We start from the raw sequence: 25,726 nt of genomic DNA, 5'->3' as shown, positions 1-25,726 counted from the left end.
CAGCGGGGAAACATTAAAATGATAAACCCGGAAAAAGTTGGCATGTTAGGTATTTTTCGGTCTCTGTGATTATTTGTGAAATTGTGCAAACGGCCTTTTTTAAAGTGATTTGAGAAGGAAGGAGTGGGATCCCAAATTGACGCTCGTCTGAGAAATTGAGTTTTGGATAATGTTCAGCTTCGGCAGCTTTACAATGACTGAGGAAGCCTAGAGACGAGTCCATAGCAACAAGTTCATGTGTTAAATTTGTTATTACCCAGTGTGCTTTGTTGAATGGTCTCAATGCTTTATTGTTTTATTTCATGTGAATACTTACTAGAGGAGTACCTTTTCAAGTAGCCTATGCAGTTGCAGGAAGTGTGCATTTACTTTCTATACTTATTGTGTTTCCACAACAATGTTAGTGAGTAAATCTACTGAAATGGCCACCATCTTGGTGAAGTGTGATGTGTAAGATCAGAAAGCAGAGGTTGGTTTAAGGACGGCATATGTTGATGTGGTTTCATAGCGCGTATAGCGTGGGCGGAAGACATCGACAATTGGCCATGGAGGGTCATGTCATTTTTGAAAATGCTGCTGGAGTGTCGCTGAAAATTATATAGCAGGCAGGAGAGGGTCATAACTTTTGATCGAGACACTCAAAATCCCTCCGGTGATCCCGTTTATAAATAACGAACGGTCCCCTATCTATCTATCTATCTATCTATCTATCTATCTAGCCTCCCATCTGGATTCTCTCTTCTGATTGCCTGGAGCCACAAACCCCTTCTTTTCCCTTCCCTTTCTTTTTGTGGCAACATACTAAACCGCAAATCCTTATTATGACCGCCGCTAGCGAAGCTAGCGAAGCGGTCATATAGGGATTGTCAAAGTTTTTTTTTTTTTTTTTTTTTTTTTTTTTCCCGTCATCTACTTCCTGAAATTTTGGTCAACGATACCCGGGGCACCGAAACACCAGGGCACATGAAATTTGGTGGGTATGTAGCCCCACTAGACTTTTACGGAAAAATTTCGTTTGGTCCCCGGGGGCCACTCCCCCTCCGCGCTGGGCCCCCCGAAACCCAAAAAATGCAGTTTTTCCTCAATAACTACCTGAACCGTGGCACCGAGGATGAAGACATTTTTATGGTATGGTATGTTGGTCTCAAGGGCCCACATCAACTTAGCCCATAATCACTCATTTGTGATTTGCACCCCCCCGGTAAAAAATGAAAATGCAATATCATTCTGCTTTAATCGCCCCTCTCTTCAGTAAAGACGTTCAGAACTGCACCAAATTTTATGTGTATGATTAACCTGACATTCTCTGGGGGTATGCCAAGTTTCGTAGAATTTCATCCATGGGGGGGTCTAAAAAATTAAGTTATGTGTACATTTAGTGACTCTACACTCATTGGCCTGTAGATGGTGGTGCACACATATACACATGCACACACACACACAGGCACCCACATACTATCGGTATTAGAACGGCCGATACATAATTACAAATTCAGTAGGATTAAAAGAAAGCCAAAATAAATATTCATCATCATCATCATGGCTGCATTTCCAGTATTGGCGATAAGTAGTCGTTTGTCCACTAGATGGCGCATCGTTGCAGTGAGACGTAATTTTGTTGGAAGTTAATCTTAAATGGGTTGGAAAGACACTATGCTTCCTACAAGGACAAGACTGTAGGCTACAGTAGTTTACCGCAGAGAACGTCTAAGGGTAGGATGATTTCTGCATGACATGTAATTCCCATTTCCTCTTGAAGCCGAAATAAATCTGAGAATGTTTATCGGACATGCTTGTTTTTTACTGCAGGTAGGCTACGTTAATCCTATCAATAGCAGAACGTAGGTAAAATAATGTTACCGTTAGCATGGTTGAGTGATGGAGGCCAATTTGATTATTGATGTATTTGTAGAAAACCATAAATGCGTTTATAAGCTACCAAGCAAATCGATAACAGCACTAATTGTATCTTTCGACTGTCATCTCATTTGCTCATAACCTAGGCTACTAACAGGAGCTAAGTGAGTTAGCCACAACACGTTCGCTACGTGATGTTTTTTTAATGGAAAATATATAGGCTACCTGAAAGATAACCTGTCTATGATCCCGTGATGATCTACAATCTCCATTTAAACCAGATGTTTTAGAGCGCACGTTGAGATGTATTCAGGGCAGGGCTGTACCTACACATATTTGTTGCACGTGCTACAAAAATCATTCTTTGCGATGAATGAGTTAGTACCAACGTTACAAGGGTCAGATACAGTTTTGCCTATGGCTATTCCGTGAGACTGATCGCGCTTTTTGTTTGTTCGAAGTGCGTGTTTAGGGTGTGAGAGGGGAGTCGATGTGCTTTGATTCCAGCTTGGTAGTTGTAGTCTATGCGATTAAAAAACACGTGTGTGTGAAGTATCCAAACAATGATAACGCTTTCATTATGGCTGCTTTAGCCACAGACCTTGAGCTACTGTACAGTGGGTTGGGTTCCGTTTAGAAGTGTCCACTTCATTCGCCCTTTCCGTGATTCACAGCTACGTGAAATGTATTACTACTGATATGCAAAACTATTAACTTTTTCGCCAAGAGGTGGCAGCTTGATACTGTAAGGTGTAAGCCATTGGTTCCAACGGAGATTTTATTTGGGTCGCCAGCATAGCCTAGCGACAATTTGTGTTGTGTAATAGGCCTAGCATAGGGCCTACCTTATATAGCTTATAGTTTGTTAACAGTCACGGTTTTGTCATAACTCCCTCTATGCATTTTTGCATTTAGAATAGCTCTAAAACCGGGGGGCGAACACGTCGCAGGGGGGGCGCCAGTGCGTGGATATCTCAATCGCAAAATTAAACAATATTTCTATCGGGCGCCTACCATGGACTAGGCTGGGTGAAAATCAAAAGATTGCGTCAAAAGATTGAGCTTAACCATTGACCTCATGGTTGCAAAATGCAAGGGAACATGAATCAGCATATTATTTGCACAAACAATAACGGAGAGTAGCTCTTCAACTTTGCCCGTTAAAATGTGTATGAACAGTCTCGCAACGCATTTCATGAAGGCCCTTTGGACATGTCAGTTATTTGCACCACTGGGAAAAACGGCATTTTGTTTTAGACTACTGGTATTTCATTTGTGCATTGACAATAAAGCTGAATATCATTTGAACTAGATGACTAAGCTTATGCATATGTAGAAGAAGAAACATTCACAAAAATCCACGACATGACCTCTCTTCTTGATAGCTGTTGAAAACTGCATGGAACTGACAGGGATTGTTTTGTTTAATAATAAATAAATAAATACATTATGCTGCTACCTTCTGCTTTTCCCAAATACAATGTAGCCTACAGGTGCACCTTTCATCAGTCCAGTTGCAATGGATGGACTGTGATGAACTGCCCTACTTGTGATTGTTTAGAGATTTTAAAGGTTTTATAACAATGTTACAGATTTTTTGGCCCAGAAACAAATCTATTCACCTTTGCAGCGCCAGTAGGCTACTTTGTGTGCGGAATGTGTGCAAACACACATTTCAAACAAGCATACACAAAAGTTTCAAGAGTGCGGAATGGAGTAGAAGATGGAGACAAATTCATTAATATGATTTATTTTCGCGGAATGGATGTGCAGGACTGAGCGGCGGTCATATTTTGTACCGCTACGCGGTACATCTAGTTTTTTGTTGTTGTTGCAAAATACAACACAGCAGCTTTTAGGCATGGTGCCTGCTCATTGAAGTAGCCTACTGTTCTGTCAACAGTAGTAGCAAAGTGCCTACTTCCTTCACCTAAAAAAGGGCGTGGACGTTCTGGGACTCATTAGTGACAAGACGCTGTTCTCATGTATGCAGAAGTGCCGTTCACCCTGTTACGAGTTGATGAAACACGGAAACAATTTTGGAAACATTATTTTAAGGTAGGCCTACAAAAAACTCGTTGGTGTTGCTTTAAATAGGCGACTTTTATTTATCAGCACAATGCTACAGTAGGCTATTTCCACTAAATATTCAGCTCAATATTATGTGCCAGTCTAATGTTTACTAAGCATGCGAAAGCTTAAGATCTCTTAGCACTGTCACTATTAACGTTACGTTTTCTCATGGTGAGATGGCCATCCCGAAATATGTTTTAGATGACATGGGGCGCAATTAAGGTTCGTGAACGGCTGGACAAACGCGAAATGACAGTGTTAAGTAGGCTACCTAAAAAAGCAAAAAAAAAAACTTAGCGGATCTATAGGGTACGAATTACCGTGGGTCTCATTTTCAGGTCGAAAAATTAAATTAATTAAATCGGAAGATTTTCTTGAATTTCAAGTTAATGCTTTGCACAGAGGCGTAGCCTATCAAGCTTTTTAAAAGTGTGGGGGTTGTGGGATAGGTAAATGAAACAATCTGGCCAAATTATAAATAACTCCCTACAGGGACGTTGTAAGTATTTTCTGAGAGGGGTGCGGATTATATTGGTGTCCTGGAGTTTCTCCCTCGAAAAAAAAATAGAAATTCTGATTGCTAAACACACCATTTTAATGCAGTTTGGGAGGGACAGAAAAAGCCCCTATGTGTGGCTCATGTGACATGTAGGCCTACATGATCTACCTGCTATCACTTCACTATTTGACACTACCCTATATGGAGACATATCTGATATCTCATGTTATAAATCAAGAAATAATTTCAGAAATTATGTTTTGTGCATATGGGTTAGCAGGCTACAATAAATTGCCTAAAAGACAGCAGCCTAATTTCGAGGATACCTATTAAATAAATGTAAAGGACACAGAATAGTGACAGAACTGTAAGCTCAAATTCAAAAACGTTTGAAGTATACTCATATGCAAAAGGAACATAAATACATTGCATATAGCCAGCTTAATTAATGTCAATTTAAAGATTATGATTAGCAGTTTCTATGCTTATACCATTGATAGTTACAGGAAGCCACGTTGTTGTTTAAACTATTGTTGCTTCTAGCCCACACCAGTTTCACTTGCTGCAGGGACGCACACATTGCATAAGCGGTCATATGCGTTCTATTTGAGTTCTACATGCTGGAAATCTTAGTTCTCAGATGTAGAACTCAAACGTGTCTTGACCTGGCCAAAGATCAAAATAAGATGTTCTAAATGGAACGCGATCGCATTTAAGACATTACGATCTCCAGTAGATGTAGCACTACGACACACATTGACATTGAAATGCCGCCGACGTGTGTAAGATCAGATCAAATAAGACAATGGAACGCAAAGCTGTTCAGATCTTTTCCAAGCGTCTTGGAGACGTAGGCATATGTGTGCTGACTGGGCTATGTGTATATAGTTGATGACACCAAATTAATAAGTATCTGATTGGGGAAACTTTTAGCCTTTTTTTTTCAGTCCGGCGGTTACATTCAATCTTGCTGCAATTTATCAGACGTGTGAAGCACCGGGCATAACTTAATTTCGCGGCTACGTGGACCAGTAGGTTAATTGTTGAGGAGGCCCATCGTTTGAAAAAAGCTGCAGATCATAGACAGAAAAAGCATAATGCTCTGAGAACAGTAGCCAAAGGTATTTTTGCAGAAACAACAAGTGCCTTGGTGCGCGCACCCCCGCTTTCACTTTGACTCCCTGCATTTCTACATTGTGACAAAAACTTTGCTTTAGGCCTACTAAATTGGCATAATTGGCTGGATGACCGTTCAATCAAATCAACAGACCTATTTGTGTCTCTCTGTGTGTGCATTATGGTAGATACGGTTCCAACTCTTTACGGAGCGTTTATTTCCATATTTTACTTTCATTTTAATCTGACAAAAAGTGTGGGGGATAGAATCGTGTTCTAGCAAGTCTGTACGTTATAACACCCACATCCCCCACGCTTGCTACGCGCCTGGCTTTGCACTTCCGATTGGCTGGGGCTATATCAATCTGGGCGGCACTGCCCTTATTTGGCTATATCGCCTGCACGCCGGGTAGGCTACGCCAAGGATGATAAGCCGTAGATAGGGCTATGCAACGGATATCATTTGGATGTTTTTTCTGTTTTGAAAAATATCACACACATTCACTTACAGGGTGTAGCCTTATCTCAACATTCTAAAAAAAAAAGGAAACGGGAAATTAACCTTTCAACATATTGTTGGTATTCTTGGGAATACTGGATGGATTCGAACAGGATAATTTTGTAGCATAAATCTACAATCTGAAGTAGCCTATTTGGCTTTTGTGCAGACAGTGTTTCTTTCCCATTATAAACCTACTATCAGGGTTGGATTACGTAATCAGATTACAAAAATCAAGTAACTATAATCAGCCCAGATTACAATCAATTATACAATTATAATCAGATTACAGTTACATTGTTGGGGATTACCAGATTACATTTTATCATGCAAACAATGCAACTTTTTTATGATAGCCTAGCTATCTTTTAATTTGACAAGCAGTTTATTCGGATGTTCACTTTTTAGACTTTTTAAAGTTAAGAACAAAATGATTTATACCCCTGGCAAATATTGATTTTTCTCTTGACCAATATGTTTGTTCTTACTTAAAATGACACTTGCACACGCCAAAAGGTTGCAAGACATGGAATAAAAAAAAGTGTTTTTATCTTTTTTAACATTTTTATAAAAAAATGCGTGTTTAAAATTATTCATACCCTTTTTAAACAATCACTGGAAACATCTTTATTTACCACCACAGCTCTCAAAATGGCTCATATAATACCCACCAAGCCTCTTTTTAACAGCAATCTGGGTTTTGAGGCAGGAACGATTATTTGCCATCACTTTGGCCTTGTGCTCACTTTTTTGACGGATTGAGGTCCGCTCTAAAATGTTTATATTGTTCTCTGTTAACCATTTCTTGCTTTGTTTGGCTGTATGTTTTGGATCATTGTGTGGTTTAATGTTCAAATGCTGCCTTTTGGGGCAGTGATGGCCTACTGGTTAGGGTTTCGGCCTTTGGGCTTGACTTCGACTTCACTAATTCACGGACTGGGATAAATGCAGAGACCAAATGTCCCTCACGGGATCAAAAGATATACTTACTTACTAACTTACATAGGCTACTATTGGGGCAGGTCTCTCGGCACACTGCCTGATCTTTTCCTCCTAATCTTTATAGCCTCTTGTTTTAGTGTTACCACTTACTTTGAGAAAGTCACCAGGTCCCCCTGGTTGAAAAACATCCCAAAATAATAATTTTATCACCCATTGAAACGGACATGGTGTCATTTGGGTTTAATGCTTCCCTTTTTAATGCCAATCTCAGGCCATGTCCCTGGGTCAAATAAATCCAGCGAAAGCTAAATTATTTCTCCAGGTGTGCCCTTATAAAGGTTAAGCTGAGTTGTGCATGTTTGGAGAAGAGTGGAGAAGAAAAATAGAATGAGAATTCTTTCATCAATTCTGTGGTGGTGTCTTTTACTTAATGGGCATATTTATTGAAGTAATCTAAAAGTAATCCTAAAGTAATCAGATTACGTTACATGTTTTTGGTAATCCAACTGATTACGTTACTGATTACAAAAATTGCCATGTAATTTGTAGTCAGTAATGGATTACATTTCAAAATAATCTGACCCAACCCTGCCTACTATCATATGTGACTGCCAGTTACTGTTTCCTGCTTCTTTTATCTATTAAAAGGCTATCATGCATTGAGCCATAAACAATGGGAAATAGCCTACATCTTAATTATTAACCTAGGCCCTACTTTTTTTGACTGAAACGGTAAAGAAATGTTACAGTGTGATCCTAATAACTTTTTGTTTTAGCACACTTCGTGATTGTGGTCCTGCTATCATAGGCGCCGAAAATATGGAGTGTCCACGTGTGCCAGCTACAGTCCCGGCTATAGGCTGTTTACATTCATTTAAACCCAAACATAGCAGTTGGTGCTAACTGCAGCATCATAATGTGAATGCCTAATGTCGCTGTGAATCCCCTAACCACCTGAGGGCGTCTCTCCGATGAAAACTTCTTTTTAGACACTTCCCACATGAAGGCTTCCAACCTGGGGCTTCAGACCGAATGACAGAAAGAAAGACTTATGCTTATGAATAGACATTCTGAAAAGGAAAGGATTAAGGCAATACAATGATACATATATCAAATCAAATGTTTATTTGTCACATACATTATACAGGTAGCCTATAAATGCAGTGAAATGCTTGTTCCACTGACTTCAAGACTCTGCAAAGGTTATATGCATAAAAAAGGGAGAAGAATAAAGAAAGAAAGTGCAAAGTGTTTAGGCTATGCTGGTGCTCCTGCTACAATCCTCATTTAGAATCCTGATAGCCTGGGGGTAAAAACTTTTCTGCATTCTCTCAGCGGTAACGTTTCCTAGACTGTGGAGAAGAGGCAGTTGTTGGGGTGACTGGGATCCCTGATTTTTCTTGTTCTCGACTGACATCTCCTTATGTAAATTTCCTTTGGGGATTTGGTAGGGCACTTCTGGTGGTAAGTTCAGCTGATCTCACTACTCTCTTCAAAGCTTTACGGTCTAGCTCAGTCCATACCAAGCTGTTATACTCCCAGTGATAACACTTTCAGTGGTGGTTCTGTAAAAGTTTTTCAGTAGTTGTTGAGGTAGCTTGAAATACTTGAGGCGTCTGAGGTGGAAAAGACGCTGATGACCCTTTTTCACCAGTGAATTAATGTGCTTGGTCCAAGTCAGGTCTTCAGTAATATGGACTCCAATATATTTAAAACTCTTTACCCTTTCCACTTGAGAGTCATTGATCATACAGTAAGTGGTTGATAAATCTTATGCTGATCACGCCTGAAATCTATAAACATCTCCATCTATATATATATATATATTTATTATAGGCCTACGGCTCTTCACAATGCTAGTAGAACGCTCCATTGACTTGAATGGGATTTCCCAAAGTTCTAGCGTAAGATATATTCATGTAATTACCGCTGCAAACATATAATTACCGCTGTCAATGGCAACGGGTTTTGTGCTTCTGATACGTCTTTCATATCACTACGCAAGGACTGGAACTTCAAACGTGAAAGCAGACGGTTGATCAGCTGTGTTCTAAAGAATGTTTGATTCAAATTCAGCAGCGTGTGTTGTTGCAAACTATTTGTTTCTCAGCAAATGCCACGATGAACGGTAACAAATAGGCTAGGTTATGTAGGCTAAAATCATATCGTGGGGAGTTTATTATTTCGTTTTGACAAGTAGCTGTATAGGCTAATAAGCGGGATAATGTATAGAACGCCGGTCATTACTGTGAAAATAAGTCCCTTCAGGGCGGTTCGCCCTGTCGGGACTTATTTTCCCAGTAATGACCGGCGTTCTATACATTATCCCTTACATATAGGCTATATATATATATATATATATTGTAACGTCGGCGCACAAGACATTGCATAGCGTTCTCCCGCACAGGGCATCCTGGGATACGAGAGCGAACATTGGGGGGTTTATGTCATTATTTCTCCTAAGTTATAAGTGTAAAGTTAGCGTCTTTATTGTAACACGTTTCCCTTTTAGTTTTCCCTCATGTGTGATCCTTTTTGTGTGGGGGGCTGCGTCCTCCCCTGTATGTGTAGCCTAGTGTGTGTGTCTGCTTGACCTGCCCCGTGTGTATTGTGTCCTGTGTCTTGGTCTGTGTCCCTGCTCTCATTCTCAGTAAATAAACCTTTTGATTGGACAACTGTGTGTGTCGCTATCAAATCGTTACAATATATATATATAATACAAAGTAATAAAAATACAAAAAAATGTTAGAAAAATATTAAGCTCCACTGTCTCCACTGTTCTCAGTCTTTCTCAGCTGGCCTAAAAAGAACAAGAAACAAAGGTTAGATATGTCATACTAAGAATGAACACGTTGAAAAAAGCAAGACAAATCGCCTACTAACTGTGCTTGAAGTTGGCCGATACTCACCACTTCTAGATTTCTCTTAAAGCGTAGCCTACCTGCGCTTTCTTCTGCGTAGGCCTGCCGGCAGGCAGGGGCAGAGCTACGTGGTGGCCAGGGGGGGGGGGCTAAAAAGTCAGCCACCCTGCCTTCCCCTCCAGCCTCTTTCAGTGGAAAAAAAATGATTGCTGCTATTTTCGATATTAGGAAACTGACTGTATTGGAACATTAATACATTTCAAGAATGTGGCAGCAGCTTGCCCACCACCTGCCAACACTTTCAAAAGCAGGAACTGAACCAATTACTGCAGTACACTCGATCTACGACCATTGTTAAAAACACTTGACAGTAGACTACTTTTCAACACATATTGTGTAACAAATAACAAAAGGAATGTGTTGGCAACAACCTAAACACATTGTATTATTTCCAACACATCCTTTTTGAGATTGTGTACTTAACCCCAAAAGAACACCGGAAACAGAGTTGGCCGATAGCCAGAAAGAAACAGAAAGTGAGACAGGAGCCAGCAGAGGTGGGAGTAAGCCACACATGTTCAAGTCACAAGCAAGTGTTAAGTCTTAACCTTCTAGTCTCAAGCAAGTCCAAGTCATTTTTTTTGACAATCAAGCAAGACAAGTCATAGCTTGGGTCAAGCAAGTCAAGTCAAGTCATAGCCAAAGCATACAAATTCATGATGATTTACCCATGTTTTCATTTTAAAATAAGCTACAATAGGCTAGTTATGAACTGCTGGAGTTTTATTTGTAACAAATAGACATTGCATTCATTCAAGCCACATACATCTGAACGGTTTATGGAATAAGATGAAATGTAGACCTATTAGCCTATATTTATTATAATAGCCTATTATTGTTTCAATATGCCTCAAATATTAGGTAAGCTACATCAAATCATGATATATATTCAGTTCAAGTTACATCATGATATAACAGTTCAAGTTACACCTGTCCTGACCTGTCACATCACCAGGGACCCAATAATGTTGAAAAAGTGAACTAATCAATCAATCAAACACTGCCGCCGACATCACAGCCAAACTTTGACAAGCGCGACAACGCAATGGGTTTTAGGAGGGTTTAGGACCGTCAATGCTATATCATATTATACATAAGCCTAACATGTGAAGTAAGCTACTTTTCTATACTGATTGCTGGCAGTTAGCTAGACCTACTTACTGTTGTTACTACTAGGCTGTAACGTATGGAACAGGGACGTGTTTAAGAGGGAGGGAGAAAGAGAGGCGCTTAATTACTTTAGGTTACATTGGCAGTTGTTTATCATCATGATCTGAGAGAGGTCAGAAACTCACTATAGACGTTCGTCTGCCCGTCCAGATTTGAAAGAAAATCAACTACCCTATTATTAGGGGATTCTTGTCAAAATTAAATAAAAGCTCCTTTTTATAGCAGTTCTTGTAACATATAAGAACTTCAATTGACCACAACAGATCTATAACCAATACACTTGTATTTATCAGACAGATTTCCATATCCTCGCTTGGGTGTGTGATGTGCATTTAGACCACAATGGGTCCTAGACCTTAGTTTCACAAACAATTTTGCTTTGTTTTAACAAATAAATTTGCTAACAAAGCCTATTTGGTTTTTTGTCTGCCCTGGAGCATAGGACTTTCCTTCCTAAATGCCTGGCTGAGTTCACTACTCCTGTGTATGTCAGTGCGTGCGCAGTATATTTTTTGCTCATATACAGTGTCCTCAAACGGTCACCTATACCCGCAGCGAAGTCAAGTCTGGCCCATGTTGCAAGGCGTCCGGGGTTCTCAGCAACACAGGAGAGGCAGAAAAATATGAGAAAACGCTAGACGGTCTTTTTACAAACCCCTAATCAAAGGTTAGGATTTTGACTTTTATTAAATACAAAGAAAGAAAACTGTCTAAGTCTAAAGGCTAAATGCTCGATCCAAAGAAAAATGAAAAGTAAAAAGAACAAAGAACCCTGAACAAGGGGTCGTTCTCTTTTTATACTCCTCTCGGTCAGGCAGAACATGTCCAAGTTTGGTATTCTGTCTTGCCATGAAATAATGGTTCTGCTTTTTTTTTGTTTCTCTAGTTGCCAGTCAGCTTTTCGTTCAAAGCACATTTCATTTAGCTTAACACACTTTAAATCTAACACAACCTTTTTATATAAGCAAACACATTTTATGTTTCAAGTAAATATTCCTTAAGTCTGAGCAAAACACTTTAAGTTTTATAAGCAAACTTTCTTTTATGTTTAAGAAAAACACTCTAAATTTAAGCAAAATTATAACAGGTTATTCTAGCAAAAACTATTTATGCTTTTAATTAAGAAAACACACTTCAATTCTAAGCTTCTAAGTTTTTAAACATAATTCTAACTTGTTTCACACTGATTGTCTATCATTACCTTGCAGCATTTGCACATTTTTATTTGTTTTAGAGCAAGCTGGATTTAAGCAGTTATATGACTAAAAATCTTTTAATAGTAAATTATGATTCTGATTATAAATTATAATCACATCTTCATATTGTAAGTCACGCTACAGTATAAACGTAGAGCCTTTCATCAGTGTTTCCCATACATTGACTAATCTGTGGCGGGGCGCCACGAAATCAAAACCGACCGTCACACATTAATCTTCTATGTTGTACTATTTAAATTAAAGATAAGATAAACTCCACGGTCCCCGCCGTGTCTCCTACCTACAGTACTCTGGCTGTCTCTGACTGTCACATGCTTTTGGTTTGCACGTAGCCTGTTGCCCTTTAAAGTGAACGGATCTTGTGGTCTCTGCGTCTTACTCTGGCTGTCTGTCTGACCAAGGTCACGTAGCTTTTGGTTTGCACGTAGCTGAAAGTACATTCACATATGCTTCCTGACAGGTCACGTACACAGCAAATTGGACAGTGTAAATGGTACTCTATAGGAGTACATTTTACACCCTTTTCAGTGTATATATGGGTCCAAGTTTCCAGTGTTCTCCCAACACTGGACACCAGAGTTAAAATATTAACACTATAACAGAGTTAAATTCCTAACACCACAAGTGTTCAAATGCACTCGTTCAGAGGCATCATTTTGACACTACTTTGAGTAACTCCAAGACATGTAATAGTTACTTATGCAACAGTGAAATAATAAAATGAAAACTCCAATTCAGTGTCCTTTCAGCACTTGATAAGGTAAAATGTACCACTTAATAATATTTATCTCCAAAATATAAAGAAATACAGATTTTGAGTACAACATACTCTTATGCAGAAATTATGCAACACTGTTAGGTTTGTACGCTCACCAAAATAACATTTAACACCTATGACTACAAAACAATATTAACTCATTTAGAAATTATTTTACACCAATAGATTTAGACAACAACTCACAGTTCAACATATTTTATTTCAGACCTGTCAAGACAGTGTCAAAAAAGCATTACAATTAGACAATGCGTCGACGTAATCGATGAAAAAATACGTAAACGCAAAATATGCGCGTCTATTCTTCAAGCATAATGCGTGCCGCCAAATATTTTTAATTTTACACCTTCAGTGTTTCTCATACGTTGACTAATCTGTGGTGGGGCGCTACGAAATCAAAACCGGCCTATTTAAATTAAAGATAAGATGAAATCCTTTCATTGAGCTGTGCTTTTTACGCACTCAGCCATTCCTTGCCCTGCCTGCTCTCTTTCGTAACGAGCCCGCTGCCCCTCCTCTGCATGTGCATTTAACAAAATTGTTGAAGGATTGTTGTTGTCATATAGACGCATTGCATAGAATACGGCGGGCTAAATTGCTATTAAATCCGCTTAGCATCGTGACCATGCTGCGCAAATTTGTTAAAAACTGCTGCATTAAAGTTAACTCTGCTAAGGTATTATCACAACATAGTACATTGAGGAGGCTAAACTACAGTAAGTTAAGATAAGCAATCAAGCAGTATCTCAAAGCTAACATTAGAATACTGTTTGGATGTTGAGTTTAGCATGCTTACTTACAGCTGCTTGTCAATTTCGTTACTCATGCAGGGCTCATTTTATTGACACTCTGACACAAAATCCCGATGTAAATGGAAAAGTGTTTTCCAAGACTCAAAAGTGCTTGTCCCAACGAACCGTTATTTGAACTAACTACGTTATGAATTCACACATCAGCAGCCTTTTAACTGTGTTAACTTAGTGCAAGGGTTCCCTCAAAAACGTCTTAAAGTGACCTATACACTACTGAACTTTATTGAATGCTACCTCTGACTAAGAATGCATTACTTTGCACTTGTATAGTCTTTTATTTTGGAATTTTAAGAGCAATAAACATATTGCAATGTTAAGGAATTCATGTTTTTTCATTTAGATATGTAAATCAACATGTATAAATTGCTATTAATCAATTAATGGGGGAGATAATCGAATCAAAATCAAATCGGACTGAAAAAATGAATCGTTAGATTAATCGATGCATCGAAAAAATAATCGCTAGATTAATCGTTTAAAAAATAATCGTTTATCCCAGCCCTAATTACAATGTTTAGATTAAATCCACAATCCAGTTTGAAACAATACAGCATGACATTCATAAAAAGCAATATACTAAAGGCATTACATTTGTTCCTCATTATTTAAAATAATTTCCATTCATGAATTGTAACAACAACCATGTCTAAACATCAGGAAGTTCTGGCAAAATATAAAAACATACGTACTGGACTGGCATAATTATGTGATTGTCTACTTCCGACAACTTTGAATGGCTCTGGTGTATCCACATCTCAGCACCTTCCGCGGCCAAAAGACGACATGTGAATACATCGTGCCAATCATGTGATGTGTTGTGAATACACGGTACCAATCATGTGTTGTGATCTCGCTGCTGGAGCGAGGTCGGTGTTGTGAAGTCTTGCACACACGCAGTTCTGCCCGAAATAGATGCCCGATAAAGGCCCAAAATGTGTTGCCATATGGCCACAGAGTGGAGGGACTTGCCTAAAGGACTTTGGTGTATCATAAAGTGGTGTTTGGGAATCAAGAGTCCAACATGGGTGTCTTGGTGAGCAATGTTGTGCCAGTTCACAGCTTTTCTGAACTAGTTCAAGTTCAGTTCATACATGCTCAAAGTGAACAGTTCACGTTTAAAGTTCACAATTTTAATTCTGAACTAGTTCAAAGTTCAGTTCATTTTACTTTTTTCGTGAGATATTCAAATAAATATTTTTTTCACACTACGAGCTAGAAATCACTATACGTTCTTTGAAGCTGCTCATTGTAGACATTGGCTCATGACACTGCAATTGTGGGTTTCTTTACCAGGTGATGAAACTTGCAGCAGTACAGACAAGGTAGACCAGTTAATCCAGCCCTCCGCGCTCTCGTCGTTGCCTGCTACGCAGCGTTGCTATGCCTAACCCGCTCTGCTCAATTCATCACGGGTAACGTTGTGCGGAAGCCAGTATGCTATTCAACTATTCTCAGCCGGACACTACGTTGCCCGCAATGCATTGCGCACACAATGTCAAAACCATTTCTGTCTGGTGATACATGATTTAAGCGGCACCAGCGAGAATACAGGAGGGAGGAACTTTCTCTCGTTGCGTTTCAAAAGAGAAAACAGATGTCACTCAGTTTTCAATGGAAAACAAATTCCAACGTTCATTTACAGTGATGTCTGCCGTTCATGACACATAATGTGAACTAATTCACGTTCAAGTTCTTTATTAAAAAATGTGTTGCTTTCAGTTCAATGTTCACGAAAAAATGAGCGTGTTCAATGAACGCGTTCTTTTGAACTCGTTCACGCACAACACTGTTGGTGAGGCTCTTGGATCCTTTGATGATTTCTGGCTTCAGAAAATTTCCCCACTTCCATAAATCGAGAGGAAATATCTTCTCCAAACAGTAGCTGGAAGTCCTGCAGCACCTACAATCACCATGACACAGACAAGACAAGAGTTAAGTCAAAACAAGGTAATTTGAAATAATAATAGTGATCAAATGTTTTATATATCCCTTAATAGATATATAGACATATATCACTCCAGAAATCCTGATTAGACGTGTCCATCCAGCTTCTTCCAGTCCACCACTTCTATCTTGATATCCTTTAAAAACAACATCCTTTGACAACACAAATTTTAAATTAACTTAGCGATGGTGGGGGCAAATGCTAACTTTCAACTGAAAAGTTCCTTGGCTTTGATCATAGATAAATATATATATATATATATATATATGGGCTTTGATATAAGATTGACGGTGAGCTAACTAACGTTATGCTAGCATGCTACCTTAAGTTAAAATAACCTGGAAACTTCACAGTAGGCTAGCTTCGTTAACCCAGTCTCTTACAGAAACGTAGATTCTACAACATGACCAACGTTTATATTCACCAATATTTGATGGCACAAACGCAGTGTTTCTGCTAGATTTTTTTTTAACAGTGGCGGCGGCTGCAGCCCCCCCCCCCCCAGGAAAAAAAAAAGGTTGCAGCTGGGGTGTCACTCCCGGGATGTTTTTTTAAATTCTAGTTGTTAATCAGTTTGTTTGTTTGGGGGCAGCCGTGCCCTACTGGTTAGCACTTCGGACCTGTAACCGGAGGGTTGCCGGTTCGAACCCCGACCAGTAGGCACGGCTGAAGTGCCCTTGAGCAAGGCACCTGTTGTGGCTATATTGCATGTCTCTAACAACTGTCGTTGCAGCTTTACATACCAACGGTGACGTCCTATGTGATGCACGTTTCCATATATGGACTTACCTGTAGAAGTGGGCGTGGCCCATTGGGGTTCACCAGGATAAAGCCAACTCGGACGCGCAGCGCGAGCGCGCACAACAGAGACTCCATACTGCCTTTGTTCCCAATCCCCTTTCCCCGCGCAATTTAGAAATTGTAAAATAATAGGCAATAAAATTGCTATCATGCAATAAGAAACTTCCTCCTTGAAATCTTTCCCTGCACTTCACAAACTGGTGCCGAAAACCGGGGAACTTGGATACAATCCATAAAGAATAACGGGAAAAGACTGGATTGAAAAGTTGTTTGAAAGAAGCTGCGGGGGAAATTCGAATTGAAGTCATGGAACCAGCGGATTTAAAGCGACTAAAGATGAAGCGGGGAGTGGTCCGAACTGCAACAACAAAAATCACCCAGAAGATTGATGCTGAGTTGGATAAAGAAGAATTATGCTTTGAGAGATTGGAGGAATTGCTCGAACAGGTGAAAGAAAAAGAACAGACTCTCAGAGAATATGATAGAGATGTTGAAGTAGAAACAGAAGAAGTGGATTTGGAAGCTGAGATGACCACGGCATTGGAGTATATGGATGCAATTAGTGTGCGGAGAATAAGATTGAGACGCGCGTTGCGCACGGAAGTTGAAGACCGCCAGTCTGGACAGAGTGCACATGAGCCTAGACCTGGGCCTTATATGAACACAGTCAACCTTCCCAAATTGGTCATTCAGAAGTTTTCCGGGGAGATTTGTGAGTGGCAAGGATTTTGGAGTCAGTACGAAACAACCATCCATGATAATGAACGTTTGAGCAAGATTGACAAATTTAGTTATTTGAAATCATTTCTATCTGGCACCGCAGCGAGCGCAGTAGCAGGCCTCGCTTTGTCTGATACTAATTATGACACTGCCATTGATCTGCTCAGAAAACGATTTGGCCGTAAAGATTTAGTGATTAATGCCCATATGAATAAGTTACTGAATACGACTCCCGTAAAACGAGCCAATGATGTAAGCGCTTTGCGCAAATTATATGATGATTGTGAAATACAGGTGCGTAGCCTTGACGCACTAGGTGTTGTAGCGGACACATATGGAAGCTTGTTATGTCCAATATTATTGAAAATGATACCAGAGGACATTGCACTCGAATTCACAAAGTCAGAAGCAGACAACGTTCTGAAAGCAAAGGAGTTGATGGCCTTTCTGAAATTAGAGGTGGAGAGTAGAGAAAGAACAGTGAATCTCACTCAAAAGAAAGACATGTCTCAACCCGAATGGAGGAGTACTGGCACTGACAAAGAACGCACTCCAGAGCGAAGAACGAGAAGGCCCAACTTTGGAAATATGGCCTCCTCAGCTGCGGCCTTCCATACGTGGAGTCCGAACGACAGCAACTGTTTGTTTTGCGGTAAGCCTGATCATAGATCTCCGGAATGTGCCGAATCCACAGTGGATGTGAGGAGAGAGAAGTTGAGAAGATCAGGCAGGTGTTTTATACGTCTTGGTCCCAGACACATTGCACGAAACTGCAGGGCGCACGGCATTGAGTGTGCACAGTGTGGTAAACGGCATCACAAAACCATCTGTAACCAGCAGGCAACGCAGACACGAGACTGCGACTAAAATAGAGGTAGACACAGCTCAAGCTCAATGCTCAGTTTCACCAGGTAACTGTAATGGTAAAGCAGTGCTGTTACAAACAGCAACCATTTGGGTAGACACGCCACGACAAAGCCAAATTGTAAAATGCTTGTTAGATGGAGGAAGCCAACGTAGCTTTATCCGTGAAGACATTTCTAAGGCTTTGAACCTGCCAGTAGTGGGTACAGAAATAATTAAACTACACGTATTTGGTTCCGTAAATGCCAAACGAATGACAGCCAGAAAGGTTAAGGCTAGTCTGAGAAATCTGAAAACGAATGCGTCTGTTGTAGTTGAATTACTAGAAACTCCAAGTGTATGTTCATCTAACATTAAAATGGCCAGCGAAGAAGTCAGAGGCTCTCTTGAAGCAAAGGGCCTCCAAGTAGCGGATCATCCTGTGAGAGGCATGGAACAAGAAGGCCTTGGACTTCTTATCGGAGGAGACTACTATTGGAACATTGTGTCAGGACACACAGAGAGACTGGACAACGGACTTGTGGCTGTAGAGAGCAAATTCGGATGGTTGATACAGGGAACTGTGTCCATCCCTGTAATGAGTGTGACAACTGAAACAGTGGACGTAAATGCTCTGCATCTCAGCGTCAGCGAGGAACAAGCGCTGACTGACCAACTGCGCAGTTTCTGGGAGACCGAATCGTTGGGGATCACGGACATCAAACGGAACCCAGAGACAGACGTGTTGTGGAAATTCGAACAAACAGTAAAGTACCAACAAGGTAGATATGAAGTCAGTTTGCCTTGGCGAGAAGACAATATTAATTTGGCTACTAATTACTGTACTGCTAGAAATCGTTTGAATGGCCTAGTAAAGCGTTTTCACAATAATGACGAGTTGTATGAGCAATATGATCAAGTAATTCAAGAATATCTGGCTGAGGGAATTGTCGAAGATGTGACTAATGTTGAGACAGGAAACCCAGTGTATTATATGCATCCAATAATCAAAGAAAGTAGGATTACAACAAAGTTGCGAATTGTGTTTGATGCGTCATCTCACGAGCGAGAAAGTCTCTCACTTAATGAATGTCTCCTTGCGGGACCGAATCTGAACCCTGACTTGCTAAGCATTTTAATTAAATTCAGGCAGCACAGAGTTGCTATGATGGCAGACATAACGAAAGCTTTTCTGCAAATTGGCCTGAATGAGAAAGACAGAGATGTGCTTAGATTCTTGTGGTTCAAGGAGAAACCTGTCCCTTATGAGGATCTTAACGTGGCGATTATGAGAATGACGCGTGTGCCATTTGGTGCATCACCAAGTCCCTTTCTATTGGCTGCAACTATCAGACACCACCTTAAGAAATATGAAGAGAAGTATCCCGAAGAAGTCAAGGTGTTGGATGAATGTCTTTATGTGGATGATTTAATAACTGGAGCAGATAATGTGAAAATTGCACTCAAATTGTCTCAGAGAGCCAAAGAAATAATGTCAAGTGCAAGTATGATGGACTATGCAAATGGAACACAAATTCATCTGAGTTGCAAAGCGAATGGAAACAACGAAATAAAGAGGACATAGTGGAAATCAAAGGCCCAAATCCACTCAAAGTGCTTTGGTCTAACATGGAACAGAGACACTGACGAACTCATGTTTGAAACTAACGAATTGATTGACTTTCTGCAGAACAAAAGAGACACGAAACGAGGGGTCCTTCAGGCAGCTGCGCGCATTTTCGATCCAATTGGATTTTTGTCCCCGTTTACCATTCGAGTCAAATGTCTATTTCAAGAAATGTGGGAGAGAGGAATATCATGGGATGAAGATCTTCCCTTTGATATCGCGCAGACCTGGCATCAATGGTGTTCAGAGATACCCTACTTGAAAAGGATAAGTATCCCACGTCGTTATGATGATGATAATGATATCGAAATTAAATGTGATGAAACGAGTGTAAAGGCAACAGTTGATCGTGAGATTCATGTATTTACAGATGCCAGTGAGAAGGCCTACTGCGCCGCAGCCTATCTGAGGTGCATAAAGCGAAATGGAGAGTGTACAACCAGTCTGATCGCATCCAAAACTAAAGTCGCTCCACTAAAGAAAATGACAATCCCCAGATTAGAGTGCTGGGTAATGAGTAATGGGAGTGCTTATTGGGGCAAGACTTGGGAAATTTATATCGAACAATCTGAATGTGAGTGACAATGAAATGTATTTCTGGACTGACTCGATGATAACCTTTCATTGGATTAGGAGTAGTTCCAAACAGTGGAAACCGTTTGTGGAGAATCGAGTAAGTGAAATCCAGAGTCTGACATCACCGGAAAACTGGAAACATTGCTCTGGAAGGGAGAACCCAGCTGACTGCGGGACGCGCGGAAAAAGTGCCCAAGCGCTCCAGGACGAGGTGCTCTGGTGGCACGGGCCGGAGTGGCTGAAAGATGGAGCGCCGACACACGAAACCGAACCTCAAGTGATTAATGAAAATGATGATGTGATGGAGTATGTCGTTCAGAATACAATGATTGATCTAACCTGTACAGTTTCACCTCTGTTTGACTTGAGGTACAGCGGACTCAACAGAGTCTTGCGAATCACAGCATGGATACAGCGGTTTGTGCATAACGCACGGACAAAGGAAAAACGGCATGGACAACTGTGCACAGAGGAGATTCAACAATCAGAACAGTATTGGATCAAGCGAACTCAAAGTGACAACTTCCCAAAGGAAATGGACAATCTTTTGAAACATAACAATGTGGACAGACATTCGAAAATCATTTCACTGAAACCATTCCTGGATGAATGTGGACTTCTGCGAGTAGGAGGTAGACTGCAGGAAACGAACTGGTCCTTTACCCAGAAGCATCCGTACATCTTGCCAGGTAATGACGCATTTTCAGAACTTTTGATTAGAAAGGCACATGAAGATGTGATGCATTCAGGCCTACAAGCCACTCTGAACCAACTGAGGGAAACGTACTGGATACTGAAATCTAGACAGACGACCAAGAGATGTGTCAAGCGTTGTCTGATCTGCAGACGCGCACGCGTAAAAGCAGGCCAACAGGTCAGTGCACCATTGCCAAAAGAGCGTATTAACGAGGCCCAAGCGTTTGAAATTTCTGGAGTTGACTTTGCTGGTCCAGTTTATGTGAAACCAGAAAACAAGAAGGCATACATTGCTTTATTCACATGCGCCGTAACTCGAGCTGTACACTTAGAACTTGTTTCTGATTTGACCACTGACACATTCCTGCTTGCCTTTAAGAGGTTTGTTGCCAGACGCGGCATTTGCAGTGTAATATATTCTGATAACGCAAAGACATTTAAGAAAGCTGAAAAGGATTTGAAGTTCCTCTGGACATTGATGAAGGGAAAAAAATTGCAGGAATTGTTTACAGACAAGAGGATTACATGGAAGTATATCGTTGAGCGCGCCGCTTGGTGGGGTGGAATGTGGGAGCGTTTGGTGAGATCAGTTAAGACGTGCCTACGGAAAGTGTTGGGGAGGTCCTATCTTGAGTTTGAGGAACTCCAAACCTTGATTTGTGAAGTGGAGGCTGTGATCAATTCCCGCCCCCTTTCCTACCTGCACGCAGACAGTAGTGAACCTTCGCCCCTCACACCTGCTCATTTCCTGACCGGACATAGGATTACTACCCTTCCTTCCTATCCGTTACATGATTCCAGTTCGGGGAAAACGACCGCCACCCAGCTCAACAAGAGATTACAGTATCGGCAAAGGTTGAGTACTCATTTCTGGAATCGATGGAAGAAAGAGTACTTAATGGAACTTCGGTCTGCACACCATGTGAGTAACACATTTAATCAATCTACACCATTCAAAATTGGAGATGTTGTATTGATTCATGATTATAACCAACCAAAGCATGTGTGGAAGATGGGACGGATTGACGAGACGTTCATGGGAAGAGACGGTAAAATCAGATCATGTGCTGTCCGATTGCCGTCTGGATTTGTATTTAGGAGACCTGTACAATTACTCTACCCGCTGGAAGTGGATGAACATTGACTGACAAGTTCATCGGGCCGGAGTATGTTGTGGCTATATTGCATGTCTCTAACAACTGTCGTTGCAGCTTTACATACCAACGGTGACGTCCTATGTGATGCACGTTTCCATATATGGACTTACCTGTAGAAGTGGGCGTGGCCCATTGGGGTTCACCAGGATAAAGCCAACTCGGACGCGCAGCGCGAGCGCGCACAACAGAGACTCCATACTGCCTTTGTTCCCAATCCCCTTTCCCCGCGCAATTTAGAAATTGTAAAATAATAGGCAATAAAATTGCTATCATGCAATAAGAAACTTCCTCCTTGAAATCTTTCCCTGCACTTCACAAACTGGTGCCGAAAACCGGGGAACTTGGATACAATCCATAAAGAATAACGGGAAAAGACTGGATTGAAAAGTTGTTTGAAAGAAGCTGCGGGGGAAATTCGAATTGAAGTCATGGAACCAGCGGATTTAAAGCGACTAAAGATGAAGCGGGGAGTGGTCCGAACTGCAACAACAAAAATCACCCAGAAGATTGATGCTGAGTTGGATAAAGAAGAATTATGCTTTGAGAGATTGGAGGAATTGCTCGAACAGGTGAAAGAAAAAGAACAGACTCTCAGAGAATATGATAGAGATGTTGAAGTAGAAACAGAAGAAGTGGATTTGGAAGCTGAGATGACCACGGCATTGGAGTATATGGATGCAATTAGTGTGCGGAGAATAAGATTGAGACGCGCGTTGCGCACGGAAGTTGAAGACCGCCAGTCTGGACAGAGTGCACATGAGCCTAGACCTGGGCCTTATATGAACACAGTCAACCTTCCCAAATTGGTCATTCAGAAGTTTTCCGGGGAGATTTGTGAGTGGCAAGGATTTTGGAGTCAGTACGAAACAACCATCCATGATAATGAACGTTTGAGCAAGATTGACAAATTTAGTTATTTGAAATCATTTCTATCTGGCACCGCAGCGAGCGCAGTAGCAGGCCTCGCTTTGTCTGATACTAATTATGACACTGCCATTGATCTGCTCAGAAAACGATTTGGCCGTAAAGATTTAGTGATTAATGCCCATATGAATAAGTTACTGAATACGACTCCCGTAAAACGAGCCAATGATGTAAGCGCTTTGCGCAAATTATATGATGATTGTGAAATACAGGTGCGTAGCCTTGACGCACTAGGTGTTGTAGCGGACACATATGGAAGCTTGTTATGTCCAATATTATTGAAAATGATACCAGAGGACATTGCACTCGAATTCACAAAGTCAGAAGCAGACAACGTTCTGAAAGCAAAGGAGTTGATGGCCTTTCTGAAATTAGAGGTGGAGAGTAGAGAAAGAACAGTGAATCTCACTCAAAAGAAAGACATGTCTCAACCCGAATGGAGGAGTACTGGCACTGACAAAGAACGCACTCCAGAGCGAAGAACGAGAAGGCCCAACTTTGGAAATATGGCCTCCTCAGCTGCGGCCTTCCATACGTGGAGTCCGAACGACAGCAACTGTTTGTTTTGCGGTAAGCCTGATCATAGATCTCCGGAATGTGCCGAATCCACAGTGGATGTGAGGAGAGAGAAGTTGAGAAGATCAGGCAGGTGTTTTATACGTCTTGGTCCCAGACACATTGCACGAAACTGCAGGGCGCACGGCATTGAGTGTGCACAGTGTGGTAAACGGCATCACAAAACCATCTGTAACCAGCAGGCAACGCAGACACGAGACTGCGACTAAAATAGAGGTAGACACAGCTCAAGCTCAATGCTCAGTTTCACCAGGTAACTGTAATGGTAAAGCAGTGCTGTTACAAACAGCAACCATTTGGGTAGACACGCCACGACAAAGCCAAATTGTAAAATGCTTGTTAGATGGAGGAAGCCAACGTAGCTTTATCCGTGAAGACATTTCTAAGGCTTTGAACCTGCCAGTAGTGGGTACAGAAATAATTAAACTACACGTATTTGGTTCCGTAAATGCCAAACGAATGACAGCCAGAAAGGTTAAGGCTAGTCTGAGAAATCTGAAAACGAATGCGTCTGTTGTAGTTGAATTACTAGAAACTCCAAGTGTATGTTCATCTAACATTAAAATGGCCAGCGAAGAAGTCAGAGGCTCTCTTGAAGCAAAGGGCCTCCAAGTAGCGGATCATCCTGTGAGAGGCATGGAACAAGAAGGCCTTGGACTTCTTATCGGAGGAGACTACTATTGGAACATTGTGTCAGGACACACAGAGAGACTGGACAACGGACTTGTGGCTGTAGAGAGCAAATTCGGATGGTTGATACAGGGAACTGTGTCCATCCCTGTAATGAGTGTGACAACTGAAACAGTGGACGTAAATGCTCTGCATCTCAGCGTCAGCGAGGAACAAGCGCTGACTGACCAACTGCGCAGTTTCTGGGAGACCGAATCGTTGGGGATCACGGACATCAAACGGAACCCAGAGACAGACGTGTTGTGGAAATTCGAACAAACAGTAAAGTACCAACAAGGTAGATATGAAGTCAGTTTGCCTTGGCGAGAAGACAATATTAATTTGGCTACTAATTACTGTACTGCTAGAAATCGTTTGAATGGCCTAGTAAAGCGTTTTCACAATAATGACGAGTTGTATGAGCAATATGATCAAGTAATTCAAGAATATCTGGCTGAGGGAATTGTCGAAGATGTGACTAATGTTGAGACAGGAAACCCAGTGTATTATATGCATCCAATAATCAAAGAAAGTAGGATTACAACAAAGTTGCGAATTGTGTTTGATGCGTCATCTCACGAGCGAGAAAGTCTCTCACTTAATGAATGTCTCCTTGCGGGACCGAATCTGAACCCTGACTTGCTAAGCATTTTAATTAAATTCAGGCAGCACAGAGTTGCTATGATGGCAGACATAACGAAAGCTTTTCTGCAAATTGGCCTGAATGAGAAAGACAGAGATGTGCTTAGATTCTTGTGGTTCAAGGAGAAACCTGTCCCTTATGAGGATCTTAACGTGGCGATTATGAGAATGACGCGTGTGCCATTTGGTGCATCACCAAGTCCCTTTCTATTGGCTGCAACTATCAGACACCACCTTAAGAAATATGAAGAGAAGTATCCCGAAGAAGTCAAGGTGTTGGATGAATGTCTTTATGTGGATGATTTAATAACTGGAGCAGATAATGTGAAAATTGCACTCAAATTGTCTCAGAGAGCCAAAGAAATAATGTCAAGTGCAAGTATGATGGACTATGCAAATGGAACACAAATTCATCTGAGTTGCAAAGCGAATGGAAACAACGAAATAAAGAGGACATAGTGGAAATCAAAGGCCCAAATCCACTCAAAGTGCTTTGGTCTAACATGGAACAGAGACACTGACGAACTCATGTTTGAAACTAACGAATTGATTGACTTTCTGCAGAACAAAAGAGACACGAAACGAGGGGTCCTTCAGGCAGCTGCGCGCATTTTCGATCCAATTGGATTTTTGTCCCCGTTTACCATTCGAGTCAAATGTCTATTTCAA

General features: G+C 41.0%; 1 protein-coding gene across 1 annotated transcript in view; it reads left to right on the top strand.

Moving 5' to 3' along the window:
- Positions 1-3,823: 3,823 nt before the first annotated feature.
- Positions 3,824-25,726, top strand: part of LOC143131094 (uncharacterized) — a 46,244-nt gene continuing 24,341 nt past the window's right edge. The window contains exon 1 of the mRNA XM_076290493.1: positions 3,824-3,915. The gene's annotated coding sequence lies outside the window, so the exon portion shown is untranslated. The remainder of the gene's footprint in view (positions 3,916-25,726) is intronic.

The sequence above is a fragment of the Alosa pseudoharengus genome, unplaced genomic scaffold (genome assembly GCF_046254945.1).
Source record: "Alosa pseudoharengus isolate Yale_2024_CS ecotype anadromous, Long Island Sound unplaced genomic scaffold, YU_APseudo_1.1 YU_APseudo_1.1_scf_18, whole genome shotgun sequence".
NCBI lineage: Eukaryota > Metazoa > Chordata > Actinopteri > Clupeiformes > Clupeidae > Alosa > Alosa pseudoharengus.
This window is presented reverse-complemented; position numbering and strand designations above follow the sequence as displayed.